Below are 19,745 nucleotides of genomic sequence, written 5' to 3' on the forward strand. Positions count from 1 at the left end.
GAGTGAGGGTGGAGGGTGGGGTGGGAGCTGGAAGGAGGGGAGTTATGGGGGGAAAAAAGAGGAACAAATGTAATAATCTGAACAATAAAAATTTAAAAAAAAAAATGAGGCCACCAAGTTAAACTTTCTAGTCTGATGGAACAGCTCATGAATACAAATTAAAATGTTAGTGAGTTTTTGTTTAAATCCTTCAATTTGTATTAACCTTTGAGTGGATGGACAACATATTTTTTGTTTTTTTTTTCTGTAAAATGTCCCAGTTCTTCCATAACTTATAAACATGATTTATATACCGAGGAGTGGATGGGAAAGTGGGTGGAGGGCAGACCTGGGATGGGGAAGCTCCTCTTCTTGCTGCCCCCTTGGGGCGGGGCCCCAAGATCTTTAGGGGGTGGTGGCTATGCCCCAACACCTCCCTGAGGTTGTCTGGCAGCCTCTGCCCCTGGTGCTCAGAATCTGGCGTGCCCCTCGATTCCAGAACCCCTTCTGGGCCCCAGGTCCACTGGGCACACAGCCCCCGGTGCTCCGAATCCTGAAGCGCCTGTGGTTCTAGAATTCCCCCCTCAGCTGCTGGGGTGATGGCCCCCTCCTTTCTGCTGCGCCCCTGACTACCAAGGAGGGAGGGAAGGGAGAGGGAGGGGCTCGTAGGTCTCCCCTCTGTCGGGGGAGGAGCAGGGGGAATCTCAAGGAGGGAGGGAGTGGGAGGCAGGAGCCAGGAGGGGCTCAGCCGATGGTGAGGCCAAAGCCACACTGGAACTTGTTCTTTCGGTGATTCAGGAAGGCCCCGAGGGCCAGCGTCAGGGGCAGGGGTGGGAGCTTCTCCAGCGTGGCGCCCACGATCCAGTTGCTGTCCACCGAGCCTTTGAAGAGGAGGTTGGCCTTGGGCAAGTCCAGCTGGTACCCGAAGGAGATGCTCGTGTCTTGCATCCTTGTGCTGGCCTCAAACTCCACGCCTACCTGCAGCTGGTCACTGGCTTTGTGGTAGTATGTCGCGTGCATGCCCGCCTGGCCCAACGTTACTGTCGCCAACCAGTTGTTCAATGTGTATTTCCCAGTTAGAGACATGACAGTACCCTCCTCCCCAGGCCGCCGGTGGTAGACCAGCTCTCCGCCCAGTGCCAGACACCACGTGATGCTCTGGAGGTAGTGGGCCACGAGGATTCCTGAACCCACCAGGACATCTGGGTTCCCAAGGGTGACGGCTGCTGTGAAGTCAGAACCCCGGTACTCCCCGTCCACCTGCCAGTTCACGAACTTAGACTGCTGGGTCTGGATGGCCATCTTGGACCAGAGGCCGGGGCCCAGCTGGTGAATGACCTGAGCATTGAGGCTGCCACTATTGTCCATGTCACCCACCAACATGCGGAATGCCTCTGTGGGACTCAGCTGCTTTGTCCCCACATACGTGACCCGGAAATGGTAGTTGGACTCCCCGATTGTGCTGAGGGCTACTGTGTGGTTCACCTGGAAATGGTTACTCAGCCCTTTGTTAACTGTGAGCTTGACACCTTCCATCTGAATAGGAAACAGCTCCTTGCACTTCCGGTGGCACTCCTCGAACGCCCGGGTTGGGAAGGCAGCCGCAGGCCCCATCGTCCGCGGTCCCTGCGGCGCCTGCAGTCCCGGGGGTCCGTTCTGAACCTCGACCCGCGCCGGCCCCAGCACCCATGCCGCCCCCAAGCGGCGGCAGCGTGAAGCCCGGAGGAGAGGGTGGAGGCGGCAGACCCACGAGGGCGGGCGCGGGCGGCGGCAGTGACCCTGCGGGCGGCGAGCTAGCGGCCAACAAGTTCCCCATGGTTGCTGGCGGCAGCGCCTATTCCCGGCCTGGGCTCCGCTCCCACCCCGTGCGCCAAGTGCAACCGAACCCACTGCCGCCGCCCCCACCACCGTCGCCCCTTTGCCCGTTTTCAATCGGATTATTGGTCTTCCTTTTGTTAAATTGTATGAGATCCTTATATTTTGGATATTAACCCTTTATTATGTGTATCACTGACAATATGTTCTCCCACACAGTGGGCTCCCTTTTCATTTTGTTGATGGTTTCTTTGGATGTGCAGAAGCTTTTTATTTTGAGGTAGTCCCATTTCTTTATTTTTTTCCTTAGTTTCCTTTGCCCTAGGAAATGTATCAGCAAATATATTGCTATGAGAGATGTCTGAAATTTTGGTGGTTTCTTCTGGATTTTTATGGTTTCCTGACATATTTAAGTCTTTTATCCAGTTTGAGCTTATTGATGTGTATGGTGTAAGTTGGTGGTCTAGTTTCATTTTTTTTGCATGTATCTGTCCAATGTTTCCAACACCATTCACTGAAGAAACTCTCTTGACTCTATTGTAGGCTCTTGCTTTCTTTGTAAAATTTAATTGAGCGTAATGGCTTGGGTCAATTTCTGGGTTCTCTGTTCTGTTCCTTTGATCTATATGTCTGTTTTTGTGCAAGTATCAGGCTGTTTTAATTACAGTGGCTTTGTAGTATAACTTTATATCTGGAATTGTGACCCCTCCAACTTTGTTATTCTATCTCAAAATTGCTGCAGTGATTCGGGGTCTTTTTTGGTTTCATATAATTTTTTGGAGTATTTTTTTTTTAGATCTGTGAAATATGCCATTGTTATTTTACGAGGGATTGCATTGAATCTGTAGATTGCTTTGGGTATTACAGACAATCTAATGATGTTAATTCTACCAGTCCATGAACACAGTATATTCTTCCACCTGTTTATATCTTATTCTATCCCTTTTTTCAATGTTCTGTAGTTTTCTGAGTACAAGTCTTTTAACTCCTCGGTTAAGTTTATTCCTACATAACTTAATTTATTTGTTGCTGTGGTAAATGGGGTTGTTTGTTTAGTTTCTCCTTCTGAGAACTCATTATTGGTGTATAAAAGTGCCATTGATTTCTGTGGGTTAATTTTGTATGTTGCTATATTGCTGAATTCATTTATTAAATCTAGTAGTTTTTTGGTGGGGTCTTTATGTTTTTTTAATATATAATATCATGTCATCTGTGAATAATGAGAGTTTTATTACCTTCTTTCCAATTTGGATGCCCTTCATGTTTTTTTCTTGTCTGATTGCTATTGCTAGGACTTCCAGTACTACATATAATAAAAAGCTAATATGCAAATCGACTGAACAGCAGAATGACTGGTCGCTATGACATGCACTGACCACCAGGGGGCAGATGCTCAATGCGGGAGCTGCCCCCTGGTGGTCAGTGCGCTCCCATAGGGGGAGTGCCTCTCAGCCAGAAGCCAGGTTCATGGCTGGCGAGCACAGCAGTGGTGACGGGAGACTCTCCCACCTCCGTGGCAGCACTAAGGACCTCTTGGGGGATGTCTGCCTGCTGGCTTAGGTGGACATCCCCAGAGGGGTTCCGGACTGCAAGAGGGTGCAGGCCGGGCTGAGGGACCCCCCCCCCCCACCAGTGTACAAATGTTGTGCACCAGGCCTCTAGTCCTATATAATAAAATCCTAATATGCTACGCGTTCGACTGTTCATTCGACCATTTGACCAGTCGTTATGACGCACACTGACCACCAGGGGGCAGATGCTCCGACCAGTAGGTTAGCTTGTTACTGAGGTCCCGCTGATTGGGACTGGGCATGATGGGCTGGACATGCCCTGGAGCCCTCCCATGGTCCCTCCCTGACTGGCCCTGATCGGCCCCAATCTGGATTGGGTGAGACGGGCCAGACACAGACTGGAGCCCTTCCACGGTCCCTCCCTGGTCCCAATTGTGCACCAGTGGGGTCCCTCGGCCTGGCCTACACCTTCTCGAAATCTGGGACTCTTAGGGGGATGTCAGAGAAGCAGTTTTGGCCCAATCCCTGCAGGCCAGGTGGAGGGACCCCACTGGTGCATGAATCTGTGCACCGGGTCTCTAGTGTTGAATAATTATGGTAAAAGTGGACATCCCTGTCTTGTTCTTGTTCTTAGGGGAAATGGTTTTAGTTTTTGCCCATTAGTATGATGTTCGCTGTAGGTTTGCCATATATGGCTTTTATTATGTTGATATATAATCCCTCTAATCCCACTTTGCTGAGATTTTATTTTTAATAAAAAAATGGGTGCTCACTTCGGCAGCACATATACTAAAATTGGAACTATACAGAGAAGATTAGCATGGCCCCTGCGCAAGGATGACATGCAAATTCGTGAAGCGTTCCATATCAAAAAAAAAAAAATGGGTGTTGGATTTTGTCAAATGCTTTTTCTGCACCTATTGATATCATCATGGGATTTTTGTCTTTCAATTTGTTTATGTGATGGATCACATTTTTGGTTTGTGAATACTGTACCAGCCTTGCATACCTGGAATGAATCCCACTTGTCATGGTGTATGATCTTCTTAATCTATTGCTGGATCTGATTTGCTAATATTTTGTTGAGGATTTTAGCATCTATGTTCATCAGGGATATTGGCCTGTAATTCACTTTCTTTGTAGTGTCTTTATCTGGCTTTGGAATTGGGATAATGCTGGCCTCATAACAAGAGCTTGGAAGTGTTCCTTCCTCTTGGATTTTTGGGTTGTATTCTGGCCAATTGGTCTCCCTATAGTTATGAACCAATGACCCATAAAAAGATGATCTTTTATTGTAACACAGAATTATTTTGCCAAAGGTCTAATAAATAGGATAATTCTATTATATGCAAGCTTTTATATTGTCACATCATAAGTATTCTACTCAGAAAGATCCAAGTTAATGGTTCAAAGATGAGGAAAAGATCTCACTTCCTTCAAGCACAGTAAAACTCAAAAAGAAAAATGTGATGATATATCTTTTAAAAAATATAATTATTTATTGTTGAAAGTATAACACATGTCCCCTTTTTTGCTCCATTGACCTCCTCCAGCCCCCTCAGACCCTCACTGCCCCAGGCCCTCACCACCCCATTTCTGTGTCCATGGACAATGCATATCTACACTAATAAAAGAGAAACATGGTAACTAGCGTACAACCGCTACCCTTCCCATTGGCTAATCAGCATATCCTTATGCAAATTAACTGTCAGCCAAGATGGCGGCCGGCAGCCATGCACTGAAGCGAACAGGGAGGCTTGCTTGCTCCAGTGACTGTGGACTCCAACGTTCCCTGCCTAACTTGCCGGCCTCTCAGCTGCAACTCTAAGCAACTATGTACTACGTTGCAAATATAGAAGCTAAACAAAACCCCAGAAACCGGCTTTCAGTCAGCCGGGCTTCAGCCAGCTGGACCGCAACATTGTATCGATGTTTTCAGCAGTGAGGCCTCAGAGCTAAAGCTGGCCCAGAATAAAAAGAAAACAAGGAGCGGTTGGGAGCTTCAGTCACTCGCCAGCCGGAAAACAGCCCTCAGCCCCTCACCCAGACTGGCCAGGCACTCCAGTGGGGACCCCCACCCTGATCCAGGACACCCTTCAGGGCAAACCAGCCAGCCCCTACCCATGCACCAGGCCTCTATTCTATATCATAAACGGGTAATATGCCTCCCAGCACCGGGATCAGTGGAGCTGCGAGGCTCCTGGCACCGGGATCAGCGTGACAGGGGGCAGCGCCCAAACCCCCTGATCGCCCTGCAGCTCTGTGTGTGACAGGGGGGAGCTCCCCAACCCCCTGATCACCCTGCGGCTCTGTGTGTGACAGGGGGTGGGGCCACAACCTCCCTATCCGCCCTGCTCTGTTCGTGACAGGGGAAGGCGCCCCAACCCCCTGATCAGCCCTGTTCTGTGCCTGATAGGGGGGAGCTCCCCAATCCCCTGATTGCCCTGCGGCTCTGTGTTTGACAGGGTGCGGCGCCCCAACCCCCCCTCCCCCCCCCCATGGGCCCTGCTCTGTGTGTGATAGGGTAGAGCCATAACCTCTCCATCGGCCCTGCCCTGAGTGTGACAGTGGCGGCGCCCCAACCCCCTGATCGTCCCTGCTCTGTGGGTGATAGAGGGTGGCGCCCCAACCCCCCTCCACGGGCCTTGCTCTGTGTGTGACAGGGTAGAGCCATAACCTCCCCATTGGCCCTGCCCTGAGTGTGACAGGGTGTAGCGCCCCAACCCCCTGATCCGCCCTGCTCTGTGTGTGACAGGGGGCGGTGCCTCAACTCCCCAATCGGCCCTGCTCTGAGCCTGACCAGGGGCTGCACTTAGGGATTGGGCCTGCCCTCTGCCACCCAGGAGCAGGCCTAAGCCAGCAGGTCGAATCTCCCGAGGGGTCCCAGACTGCGAGAGGGCACAGACCGGGCTGGGGGACCCTCCCCACCCCCCCTCCCCGAGTGCACAAATTTTTGTGCACCGGGCCTCTAGTATGAATATAAGGTCCTTGGTCGATTATCTCCCACCCACCAACCTCCCACACCTTCCCTCTGAGGTTCCACACTCTGTTCAATGCTTCAATGTCTCTGAATCGATCCACTCCATTCATCAGTTTATTTTTTCACTTAGATTTCACATATAAGTGCTATCATGTGATACTTGTTTCTCTGGCTGACTTATTTCACTTAGCATGACACTCTCCAGGTTCCCCCATGCTGTCTCAAAGGGTAAAAGAGCCACCTTTTTTTACTGCTGCATAGTATTCCATGGTATAAATGTACCAAAGCTTTTTTATCCACTCATCTACTGATGGGCACTTGGGCTATTTCCAGATATTAGCTATTGCAAATTGTCCTGCTATGAACATATGGGTGCATACATTTTTTCTGACTGGTATTTTCGGTTTCTTAGGATATATTCCTAGAAGTGGGATCACTGGGTCAAATGGCAGTTCCATATTTAATTTTTTTGAGGAAACTCCATACTGTTTTCTATTATGGCTGCACCAGTCTACATTCCCAGCAGCAGCCTGCTAAGATTCCCTTTTCTCCACATCCTTGCCAGCATTTGTCATTTGTTGATTTGTTGATGGTAGCCATTCTGACAGATGTGAAGTAATATCTCATTGTCATTTTAATTTGCATCTCTTTGCTGATCAGTGACTGAGCATTTTTTCATATGTCTCTTGGCCATCTGTATTTTTGCATTAGAGAAGTGTCTATTTAGGTACTTTGCCCTTGGACTGTTTGTCTACCTTCTGTTAAGTTGTATGAGTTCCTTTTATATTTTGGATGTTAACCCTTTATCAGATGTATCATTGCCAAATATGTTCTCCCATACAGTGGGCTCTTTTTCGTTTTGTTGATGGTTTCTTTTGCTGTGCAGAAGCATTTTAATGTAGTCCGTTGTTTATTTTCTCCTTAGATTCTGTTGTCTTAGGAGATATATCCGTAAACATATTGCTATGAAAAATGTCTGAGATTTTGCTGCCTATGATTTCTTCTTGGATTTTTATGGTTTCAAGACTTACATTTAAGTCTTTTATCCAGTTTTAGTCATGTGTATGGTATAAGTTGGTGATCTAGTGTCATTTTTTTTACAATTTTCCCAACACCATTTATTGAAGTGACTGTCCTGACTCCATTGTATGCTCTTTCAACTTCTGTCAAATGATATGTCTTTTAACTCTCTAAATCCTTCTCATGGAGGCTGGGGAGCTTCTGCTGTCCTGGGAACAATGGGAAAATTAATGTCACCCCAAAACCCTGTTCAGGCTGTGGAAGTGGCAGGGGCCACTGCCCTAACTAAGGGAAGAATGTGACACTTTTAAATTCAAGAGGGGGGTCTGATATCTTCCCCAACCTGTTCTCTAGCCTCCTTAGAATTTGCTAAGGACACTAGATAATTAAACAGCTCACTTTTTTTTTAATATATATATTTTATTGATTTTTTACAGAGAGGAAGGGAGAGAGACAGAGAGTCAGAAACATCGATGAGAGAGAAACATCGATCAGCCGCCTCCTGCACATCCCCCACTGGGGATGTGCCCGCAACTCAGGTACATGCCCTTGACCGGAATCGAACCCAGGACCTTTCAGTCCGCAGGCCGACGCTCTATCCACTGAGCCAAACCGGTTTTGGCAAAACAGCTCACTTTTGAGCACACTAAAGGGATACAGTAATTACCAAGAATTAAAATAGGTAATTTAAGTCCTGGCTGGTTAGCTCAGTGGATAGAGCATCAGCCCGTGGACAAAAGAATCCTGGGCTCGATTCAGGCCAAGAGCACATACCTTGGTTGCAGGCTCAATCCCCACAGGAGGCAACCAATTGATGTGTCTTTCTCACATTTATGTTTCTCTCTCTTTATCTCTCCCACTTCCTTCCACACTCTCAAAAAAAAAGTAATTTATGTTTAATTGATGTGGCCCTGGCCAGCTTGGCTCAGTGGATAATGTATCAGCCTGCGGACTGAAGGGTCCTGGGTTTGAAACTGGTCAAGGATACATGCCTGGGTTGTGGGCTTGAACCCTAGTAGGGGGCATGAAAGAGGCAGCTGATCAATGATTCTCTCATCATTGATGTTTCTCTCTCCCTCTCCCTTCCTTTCTGAAATCAATAAAAAATATTTTTACAAAAAGGTATTGGTGACTCAAAGCCTTTAAAAAACTGTTTAATTGATGTCTTTTAAAATTATTAACATAAACTATGTTTGTGTTTGCCTGTGTTTACAAAAAGGATTGATGTTATCTCTGTTATGCCTCTTAAAAGTTTAAGTGTATTTGCCAATGGAAAAAAAACCTGTTTCTGGAAGTTATGAAATGTATTCATAAATTTGCCAACCTAGAGAATGCTAATTTAAAAAAAAGAATGCTAATTACTTACTTTAGTTGTCACTAAAAATTAAGTTTTCTAAGAATAAAGAATTCTAATTAAGTTGGAAAAAAGTATATGATTTTTGTAATAAAAAAATTGAAAGCAGGGCATTCTAATGTTGTTTATTTCTTAAAGAATTAAGAAGAAGCAAACTGAAAGGGAGTAGGAAAGTCACAGAATGATTGTATGCATTGCAGATGGTTCATGTGAAGTTGCAGAGGGTTTTTGTAAGTCACAGAGGGGCTGTGAAAGTAAATTGATGATTTTGTGGAGAGAAGAAGCAAAAAGAGAAAAAATTCAGGTTGTAAAAAAAAGGTGAAAAAAAGAACAAGACATACATATTTTAGGAAGAAAGACACTGGAGGAGGAATACTCAAGAAGGGAAATAGAAATGAGAAAAAAGAAATAAGAATTAAAAAATATGGTAATGTGGATTGGTAGTTTTAATGACAAACGAAAAGGCCAGAAGCTCCCTTTGATTTTTCAAACCCAATTGTAATTTCCCAACAGGAACCAGAGGTACAATTGACAGTGGGGAACAAATTAATCAATTTCTTAGTCTGATATACTTTTATTTGTAATTATAACTATTATCTTAAAATGATGTTACAAAATAAGAAAATTCCTTTGTCAATTGCATTATAATCAGATCTATAACCATGTCATTTAAAGTATTTTTTGTCATTTAGTGACAATTATTGTTTTACTCTGATGCATTTGCAAAAATGTTGCATCTTCTGACTTATTCTAAAATATGAATTTCTGAGAATAAATATTCAGATCATACCTTTAAAATAAATAAAAATTTATAAAAGCCTAAGAAAGAACTGCATTCATAGAAATACTGGGAAATGATCAGGATAAATAATTAATTATGAGACTAAATAAAATGAAAAGAATTATTTTTCTTATACTTAATTTTTATTTTTTCCAAATATAAGGAAACATTTGTTTTCTTAGAGAAATTTGGTAAATTATACCTCGATAAGCAATATTAAAGCATTTCTATTTTTCTCCCTAATTTATCCCTCCAGAATTTAAAAACTCTTAATGAGTATTATTTTCATGGCAATATGTTTATTTGCATGAATCCAATAGGAAACTGTTTTCTTCATAGGAGGACACACAAAATCAGTTTCCAGTTGTGGTTTTATTAACCAAGACTTTGACTGTAATATCATGTTTGAGAGAGACATGGATAGACTCAATATCAGCAAAAAACTGTAAGGAATGAAGATTGACTTTGAAGCCGATAAAAGCCTCTTGGAAAAATGGCCTGGTACTTTGCTTCTTTACATGGTTCATGACAGTCTTTCCAGGTAAGGGACAAAGGTTGCTTTCCTTATAGATGACAAGGAAAGACATTTTGGGGACCTAAAGAACTTGAGGAATTTACTCAAACCTATATATATTGTAGGCAAAGCCTGATGGCAACTGTATGGCTTGGCTTCTTTGCCCTGAAAGGCTAAGTTCAATCTGAAATTTCTTCTGAGATTCCAGCAAAGCAGGTTTATAAAGGTTATATGACAATTGTTATTCCTGTTGTGTTTATGCAAATAATCAGGCCAAATTTAAAACTGAACTTTATGCAGTAAATGATTTGGTCTTAATTTGGCTCTTTAATAAAAATGAGGGCTATTTTAGGGGAAAGTTGTATTTTAATAGTTATGGATATTAAGCTCTAGTTCAGCCAATTGTATGTAAAATTTAATTTCCTACATATGAATTAGACTGGATCCAGAATTTTTCTAGTTTCATGAAACATTTTGATGACAAACCCCTATCTTCCATGGAAAAATTGACAGTGGGGAATTGTATCCCACACCACCATTATTTTAAAAAAATATATTTTATTGATTTCAGGGAGGAAGAGAGAGGGAGAGATAGAAACATCAATTTTTCCATGCAAATGGAAAAGAAAAAAAACTGGAGTAGCAATACTTATATCTGACAAAATAGTCTTCAAAATTAAGGCCATCACAAGAGACAACAAAGGTTACTACCTGATACTAAAGGGATCAATCCAATAAGAGTGTATAGCCATGGTAAATATATATGCACCCAATATAGAAGCAACTAAATATACAAAAAAAACTTCCAGAGGACTTTTAGGGAGAGATCAACAACAATACAGTCATAGCAGGGGACTTTAACACCCCCTGACTTCACTGGATAGATCTTCCAGATAAAAAAAACAAGGAAACAGTGACTCTAAAGGACACACAAGATCAGATGGATTTAATTGACATTTATAGAACATTTCACCCCAAAGCTGCAGAATATATATTCTTCTCAAGTGCACATGGCTCATCCACAAGATAGTCCACGTGTTAGGACACAAAAGAAGTATATACAAGTTCAAGAAGATTGAAATCATATCAAGCATCTTCTCAGATCACAGTGAATGAAATTAGAAATCAACTACAGTAAAAACACCCAAAAACATTCGAACACATGGAGGCTAAATAGCATGTCATTAAATGAATGGGTTATGAACAAGATCAAGAAAAGAATAAAAAACTTCCTGGAAACAAGTGAAAATGAACACACAACAACTCCAAATCTCTGGAACACAGAGAATGCTGTCCTGAGAGGGAAGTTCATAGCACTACAGGCCTACATCAAAACACAAGAAAAATCAACAATAAATGAAGGAAGGAAATAATAAAGATTAGAGCAGAAATAAATGACATAGAGAAAAAAAAACAATAAAAAATCAATGAAACCAAGAGCTGGTTCTTTGAAAGGATAAACAAGATTGATGAGCCAGACTCCTCAAGAAACCAAGAGAGAGGACACAAATAAATAAAATCAGAAATGAAAGCTTTTATTGCCGAGTTCATTTATAAGCCTAAGTGCCCATCAGTAGATGGGTGGATTAAAAAACTGTGGTACATCTACACGATGGAATACTATGCTGCGGTAAAAAAAAAGGGAGTTCTTACCATTTGCAACAGCATGGATGGAACTGGAGAGCATTATGCTAAGTGAAATAAGCCAGTCAGAGAGAGATAAATATCACATGATCTCACTCATTTATGGAATATAATGAACAACATAAACTGATGAACAAAAACAGATCCAGAGACAGAGAAGCATCGATCAGACGGTCAAACCTCAGAGGGAAGGTAGGGGAGGGTGGGGGTAAGGGGGAGAGATCAACCAAAGGACTTATATGCAAGCATATAGGCCTAACCAATGGACACAGACAACAGGGGGGTGAGGGCATGAAGTGGAGGGGAGGGGGGGTAACGTGGGGATAAGGACACATATGTAATAACTTAATCAATAAAAAATTAAAAAAAGTAAAGTGTACACTTGCTCTAAATCAGAGTTGCCAACTTTATACTACATAAAATATTTGAAGGCAAACATAATAACTCAGTGATTACACTAAGGCAAATGTTGATATTGTCATGGAAACTACTGAAGAGAATCCAAAGTATCTTGTAAATATCATCTCTGTTGTGCTTCGCATGTGTTTGTTTGTCAAAAAGCTCTTTAATGTGTTCAATAATTTTAATTAAGAAAAACAAATGTTTTAAATGTTATGTGTCTAAAAATATTTTGTAACCAATATTCTGTGAAAAAAATAAAATGCAAAATTGTCAGTAGAATGGTAGTAAATTCAAAAGTTCAAAATGTAAAAAAAAAGAAGTGAAAGCTTTTTTAGAAGTAACCACTGACGTCACAGAAATATAAAAGGATTCTAAGAAAATACTATGAACACTGATATGCTAAGAAGCTGGACATGAAATGGACAAATTCCTAGAAAAATACAATCTCCCAAAACTGAATCAGGAAGAATCAGAAAACCTGAATAGGCTAGTAACAGCTGAGGAAATAGAAGCATTAATCAAAAAACTCCCAGCAAACAAAAGCCCAAGTATGGATGGCTTCACAGGGGAGTTTTACCATAAATTCAAAGAACTAACACCTATACAACTCAAACTATTCTAAAAAATTCAAGAGTAAGGAATACTTCCAAGCTCTTTTTATGAGGCCAGCATTATCCTAATTCCAAAACCAGATAAAGACACTACAAAGAAAGAGAATTACAGGCCAATATCAATGATGAACTCCCAGTTACCACTGCAATGAAAAAATTAAATACTTAGGAATAAACTTAACTAAGGAGGCAAAAGACCTGTCCTCCGAAAACTGCAAGAAGTTGAAAAAAGAGACAGAAGGAAATATAAACAAGTGGAAGAATATACCGTGTTCATGAATTTTTACAATCAACATCATTAAAATGTCCATACTGCCTAAAGCAATCTACTTATTCAGTGCAATCCCTATTAAAATACCCAGGGCATATTCACAGATTTAGTAGTCCAAAACTTTATATGGAACCAAAAAGGACCTGAAATAGCTCCATCGATCTTCAGAAAGAAGAACAAAGTTGGAAGAATCATAATACCAGTTTTCAAGTTATATTGCAAAGCCACCATAATCAAAACAGCCTGATACTGGCATAAGAACAGGCACCTAGATCAATGGAATAGAACAAAGAACCCAGAAATCGACCCAAGCCATTAGGCTAAATATTTGACAAAGGTGGCAAGACAGTCTCTTCAATAAATGGTGTTGGGAAAATTGGACAGATACATGTAAAAAGATGAAACTAGACCACTAACTGACACCATACACAAAAATAAACTAAAAATGGAAAAAGGCCTTAACATAAGATGGGAAACCATAAAAATTTTAGAAGCATCCATAGGCAGCAAAATATCAGACATATGTTGTAGCAATATCTTTACCAATACAGTTCCTAGGACAATGGAAACTAAGGAGAAAATAAACAAATGGGACTGCATCAAAATAAAAAGCTTCTGCACAGCAAAAGAAACCATCAACAAAACGAAAAGGGAGGCCACTGTATGGGAGAACATATTTGCCAATGTTACATCTGATAAGGGTTTAATCTCCAAAATTTATAGGGAACTCATATAACTTTTAAAAAGGAAGATAAACAATCCAATAAAAAAAATGGGCAAAGGACCTAAATAGACACTTTTTGAAAGTGGACACACAGAAAGCCAAGAGACATATGAAAACATGCACAAAGTCACTAATTATTCGAGAGATGCAAATCAAAATGACAATGAGGTACCATCTCACACTTGTCAGAATGGCTATCATCAACAAATTGACAAAGACACGTACTGTCGAGGATGTGGAGAAAAAGGAACCCTTGTGCACTGCTGGTGGGAATGCAGACTGGTGCAGCCACTGTGGAGAACAGTATGGAGTTTCCTCAAAAAACTAAAAATGGAACTCCCATTTGACCCAGTGATCCCACTTCTAGGAAAATATCCCAAGAAACTAGAAACACCAATCAGAAAGGATATATGCACCCCTATGTTCATAGCAGCACAATTTACAATAGCTAAGATTTGGAAACAGCCTAAGTGCCAATCAGCTGATGAGTGGATTAAAAAACTGTGGTACATCTACACAATGGTATATTATGCAGAAAGAACTCTTACCATTTGCAACTGCATGGATGGACCTGGAGAGCATTATGCTAAGCAAAATAAGCCAATTGGAGAAAGATAAATATCACATGATCTCACGCATTTGTTGAATATAATGAACAACATAAACTGATGAACTAAAATAGATACAGGGACATAGAAGCATCGAACAGATGGCGCCTCTGAGGGAAGGCAGGGCAGGGTAGAAGTGGGGGGAGTAAGAGATCAACCAAAGGACTTGTATGCATGCATATAAGCATAACCAAAGGACAAAGACAGCAGGGGGGTGGGGACACGTGCTGGGAGTGTGTGTTTGGGGGAGTTTTGAGGTCAATGGTGGAAAAGGGAGACATATTTTATACTTTCAACAATAATTTAAATAAAAAATATTTGACAAAGGAGGCAAGAGCATATAATGGAGCAAGAGAGACAGTCTTTTCAATAAATGGTGTTGGAAAATTGGACAGATACATGCAAAAGAATGAAACTAGACCACCAACTTACACTATACACAAGAATAAACTCAAAATGGATAAAAGACTTAAATTTAAGATGTGAAACCATAAAAATCTTAGAAGAAACCATAGGCAGCATAATCTCAGACATCTCTTGTAGCAATATGTTTACGGATACATCTCCTAGGACAAAGGAAACTTAGGAGAAAATAAATGGGACTACATCAAAATAAAAAGCTTCTGCACAGCAAAACAAAAAGGGAGGCCACTGTATGGGAGAACATATTTGGCAATGATACATCTGATAAAGGGTTCATATCCAAACCATATAAGGAACCCATACAACTTAACAGAAGGGAGATAAACAATCCAATTAAAAAATTGGCAATAGACCCAAAGGTTCTCTTACCCTTTGAGACAGCATGGGGGAACCTGAAGAGTGTCATGCTAAGTGAAATAAGTCAGTCAGAGAAAGACAAGTATCACATGATCTCACTCATATGTCGAATCTAACAAAATAAACGGATGAATGGAGTAGATCCAGAGACATGGAAGTATGGAACAGAGTTGGAAATCTTGGAGGGAAGGTGGGGGAGGGGGGGTGGATAGCAGATAATCAACCAAAACCTTGTATGCATATATTCATAACCCATGGACGCAGACAATACGGTGGTGAGGGCATGGGGTGGGGGGGTGTGTGTGGTGGTGGGCTGAAGGGGGTCAATGTGCTGGAAAAAAGGGACACGTAATACTTTCAACAATAAAGGTTTATTAAAAAACAACAGCTTTGGCTCTGCAAAATAATCCAGCAACCAAAGAAAAGGCAACAGACGAAATGAGAGAAGTTATTTGCAAACAACAGCTCCGACAAGGGGTTTGTATTGAGATGTATAAAGAACTCATACAACTCAACACTAAACAAACAATCCAATTAAAAAATGGGCAGAAGACCTGCATAGACACTTCTCCCAAGAAGACTTACAAATAGTACTGCTGGTGTGGCTCCATTGGTTGGAGCATTGTCCCATACACCAAAAGGTCATGGGTTCAATTCCCAGTCAGGGCACTTACTTAGGTTGTGGGTTTGATCCCCAGTTGGGGTGTACTATGGGAGGCAACTAATCGATGCTTCTCTCTCACATTGACATTTTCCTCTCCCTCTCTAAAATCAATTAAAAAATATCCTTGGGTGAGGAACAAAAAACAAAACAAAACACACACACAAACAAAAACAAACAAACAAAACAAAACAAAACAAAAAAGACATACAAATGGCCAACAGATATATGTAAAGATTCTCAACTTCACTAGCTAATAGGGAATTGCAAACCAAAACTACAATGAGATACCACCTCACATCTGTTAGAATGGCTATTATCAACAAGACAAGTAATAAGTTTTGGAGAGGTTGTGGAGAAAAAGGAACCCTTACTCACTGCTGGTGGGCACTTAAACTGGTACAGCCACTGTGAAAAACAGTATGGAGGTATCTCAAAAATTAAGCATAAAAGGGGGACATATGTAATACTTTCAACAATAAAGAATTTAAAAATAAAAATAAATTTAAAAAATAGTTATCATATGACCCAGCAACCCCTCTTCTGGGTATCTACCAGAAAAATTTGAAAACATTTATGTGGAAAGATATATGCGCCCTTATGTTCACAGCAGCACTATTCATGGTAGCTAAGATTTGGAGACAACCAAAGTGTCCTTTGATAGAGGGTTGCATAAAGAAGATGTGGTACATAAATACTATGGAATACTATTCAGCCATAAGAAAAGATTTGGAATACTGCCATTTGAGACAACATAACACAGATGAACGTTGAGAATATCATGCTAAGTGAAATAAATAAGATAGAAAAAGTTAAGAACCATATGATTTCACGTATAAGTAGGATATAAAACTGAAAGTAACAAATGAACAAACAAGAAAAAGAAAGTTCTAGACACAGAGAGCAGTATAATGGTAACCAGAAGGAAGAGGTGTTGGGGGGATAGTAAAGGGTAAAAGAAGTCAAGTATATGGTGACAGAAGAATTGATTTTGAGTGGTGAACACACAATGCAGTATACAGATGATGTATTATAGAAATGTAAACTTAAATCCTATATAATCTTAGTAACCGATGTCATCCCAATACATTTTATAAAAAGAAAAATATGCTCATGTAGACATTATTCATAATAGAAAAACATTGAAAACAAACTAAATACCAAACAGTGGGATATGACTAAGTTTTGTCATAAACATTGTACTACTATATAAAATTTCAAAGATTATATATCAATATGGGAAAATATGCAAATACACACAGCATACAATATAATTAAAAACTTTTAAAAAAAGGCACTATACACATACATCAAATGTTATGCAACTTAAAATTAAAATGGTAAAGATGGTGAGATTATGAGATTTTTATTTTTTCATCATACTTCTATTTCTTCATAGTTTTTTAAAATATATTTTTATTGATTTCAGAGAGGAAGGGAGAGGGAGAGATAGAAACATCAATGATGAGAGAGAATCATTGATCGGCTTCTCCTGCACGCCCCCTACTGGGGATGGAGCCTGAAATTCAGGCATGTGCCCTGACCAGGAATCCTGACCTCCTGGTTCATAGGTCAACGCCCAACCACATAAGCCACACCAGCCTAGAAATCTTCACTAGGTGGAGATTTTTTTTTTTTAATCTTCACTTGAGGATATTTTTCCATTGATTTTTAGAGAGTGGGAAAGACAGAGAGAAATATCAATGTGGGAGAAGCACATCAATTGATTGCCTCCTGCATAAGTCCCAACTAGGGCCTGGACAAGGGAGGAACCCAAGGCCCTTCAGTCTGCAGGCCGATGCTCTAGCCACTGAGCCAAACCGGCTAGGGCAGTAGGTGGAGATTTTGATTCCACTATTCTATTTAGAAGCTTGGCCAGTTTCATAAACATCATCCATTCATCATCATATACAGACCTTCAAAGGAATAACAATTTGAAATACACCTATGTTATAGAATCATCTCATGGAAACTCACAATGTCAGAATCAAATGTGGCTTTAATCATCATCTAGATCAGGCGGTGTGATATCAATTGCCCACAATCACTAGATAACATCAATGAATAAAACAGGTCATTTATAAGAAAACACTTCCCTTCCACACACACACAAAATCCTGTCTCCATTCTCCAAACCCACCAAATTTTTAAAAAGGATATATGCAGGTGTTATGGTCTGTACTTTTTCTCAATTTTGAAAGAGATCTGGGTTCAAGAAATATTTTGCTTTTGAAAAAACTATACAAGAAAAACAATACAACCTGAGTTTCGGGGAGACAAGAGGGAATAGTAACAACCATGGAAAAACAGAAAATAAATGCTTCATATAAAAGGGACAGGCTGCTACTCAGCTCTAGTTGACTATTCACATATGAAGTCTCTTACTTTTAAGTTCATGCAACTAATTTAAAATATGAGAAAAAATGTGTCAAAAAGACATGTCTTAGGATTGGCTATAGCTTAGCTTGCAATCTTGATCTAACCCAACTTCCTACCTTGGGTATAATGGATAAAATCACACTCACTGAGTGTCCTGATATTTCCTAGAGGTCACTCAGTTGACAGAACAGGAATTACAACTCAGATCTATGGTTAACTACAATGGGAGAATTCTGGTTTTCCTCAGAGAATTTTATACACATTTAAAGTATCTAATTAAGTGTTAAATATTATTTAATGGCAGATTTAAAGGCATATGGCTTTGGCCCTCAATAGTATAAAATACCATAAGAAGTATTTTCCATACAACACATGCTACTCCACATCCAAGAAGTTATCAATGAAAAGTATACATTTTTTTGCTCCATCCATATAGTATAGTTTAAAAAAAAAAGAATTTTGAAACAAAACATTATGAAACTTCTCTGTAGGTTAGTGTATCATCTCTGCTTTAATATTTTGAATTTAAAGTCTTTTTTGACATATTCAGTACAATTACCAAAGATACTGGGGAATATTAAATAGGTTTTTTTGTTAGTTACATTTTGCTGTTTTGTTGAACTTGCAAGTTTCCCATAAGTTTTAAGTAATCTAGTATTATTACTTCTTAATCAGCTTGAGTAGGATGTAGTAGTGCGCAAAGCGGCAGATGGCCAGAGGGGAGCCCAAGTCCAGGCTGGGATTCATCCCGGCCCTGCTGTGCCTGCATGTGCCTGCCGCCTGCCATGGCCGCTGCTGGATAGTGCTGCTGGGGAGGCAGGAGAGGCTCGTTCCACTCCAGCTGCATTCTAGCTGTGAGCCTGGTGTCTGGCACCTGATCTGTCACTGAGCAGTGCTCCCGCTGTGGGAATGCACTGACCACCAGGGGGCAGCTCCTGCATTGAGCGCCTGCCCCCTAGTGGTCAGTGCACGTCATAGCTACTGGTCAAACGGTCGACTGGTCACTTAGGGTTTTATATATATAGATTCCTACTTAGCCAAATGCCAAGAATTAGGCACAACAAAGGCTCCCCAAAACAATATATAGCATGAATTACTTACAGGGTCAGACATAACACTAGCAAATGTGTAAAAAGGCAATATGCAAAATAAATTTTTTAAAAGGAAGAATTATAATGGTGAAAACAGGGAAGAGAAGGAAGAAAGGAAGATTCAGCAAAGAACACACAATTCAATTCATTAACATAGATTTGCACTTTATTGTAATTTTGCATCCTGAGATAATAAAATTTTATATCTGACAAGTGAACGATGACAGAAGCAGCAGCGAAAGTTTCTGAGAGGCAGGTATTCTTAATTTTGGCACAGCCATAAATAGGTTAAGTTCTTGCGGGGGGTAACTCCAGAACTCAAAGGAGAAAAATGAATTCATTCCACAGGCTATGTAACAATATAAGATGCATGGAAGTTCTTGGCTTGAATGGACATAGCCACTTCTATTCTTTTCTAGAAAAGTTGTCCCAATAGGAATCCTCTGCCAAAAAATAGAAATCCTAGATTTTTCAAACAGATGTTTTGATTAATGCCTGCTTCGGCTACCAAGATTTCTTGTTTTTGCAGGTGAGACTCATATTTATATGTGGTTAGTCCAAGGATGGCAAACTAGCTCACAGATTATATAATTTCAAACATTTATACCTTGTTTCAAAGT

At 40.9% G+C, this 19,745-nt stretch overlaps 1 non-coding gene and 1 pseudogene across 1 annotated transcript; one reads left to right on the forward strand and one right to left on the reverse strand.

Annotated features, from left to right (window-relative positions):
- Positions 1-224: 224 nt before the first annotated feature.
- On the reverse strand, positions 225-1,805 carry LOC102429751 (annotated as a pseudogene).
- Positions 1,806-4,070: 2,265 nt separating this feature from the next.
- Positions 4,071-4,177, forward strand: LOC111823046. Its single transcript, XR_002826033.1, has one exon. It is a non-coding gene; the product is annotated as a U6 spliceosomal RNA (small nuclear RNA).
- The last annotated feature ends 15,568 nt before the right edge of the window (positions 4,178-19,745 follow it).

The sequence above is a fragment of the Myotis lucifugus genome, unplaced genomic scaffold (genome assembly GCF_000147115.1).
Source record: "Myotis lucifugus unplaced genomic scaffold, Myoluc2.0 scaffold_4, whole genome shotgun sequence".
Lineage (NCBI taxonomy): Eukaryota > Metazoa > Chordata > Mammalia > Chiroptera > Vespertilionidae > Myotis > Myotis lucifugus.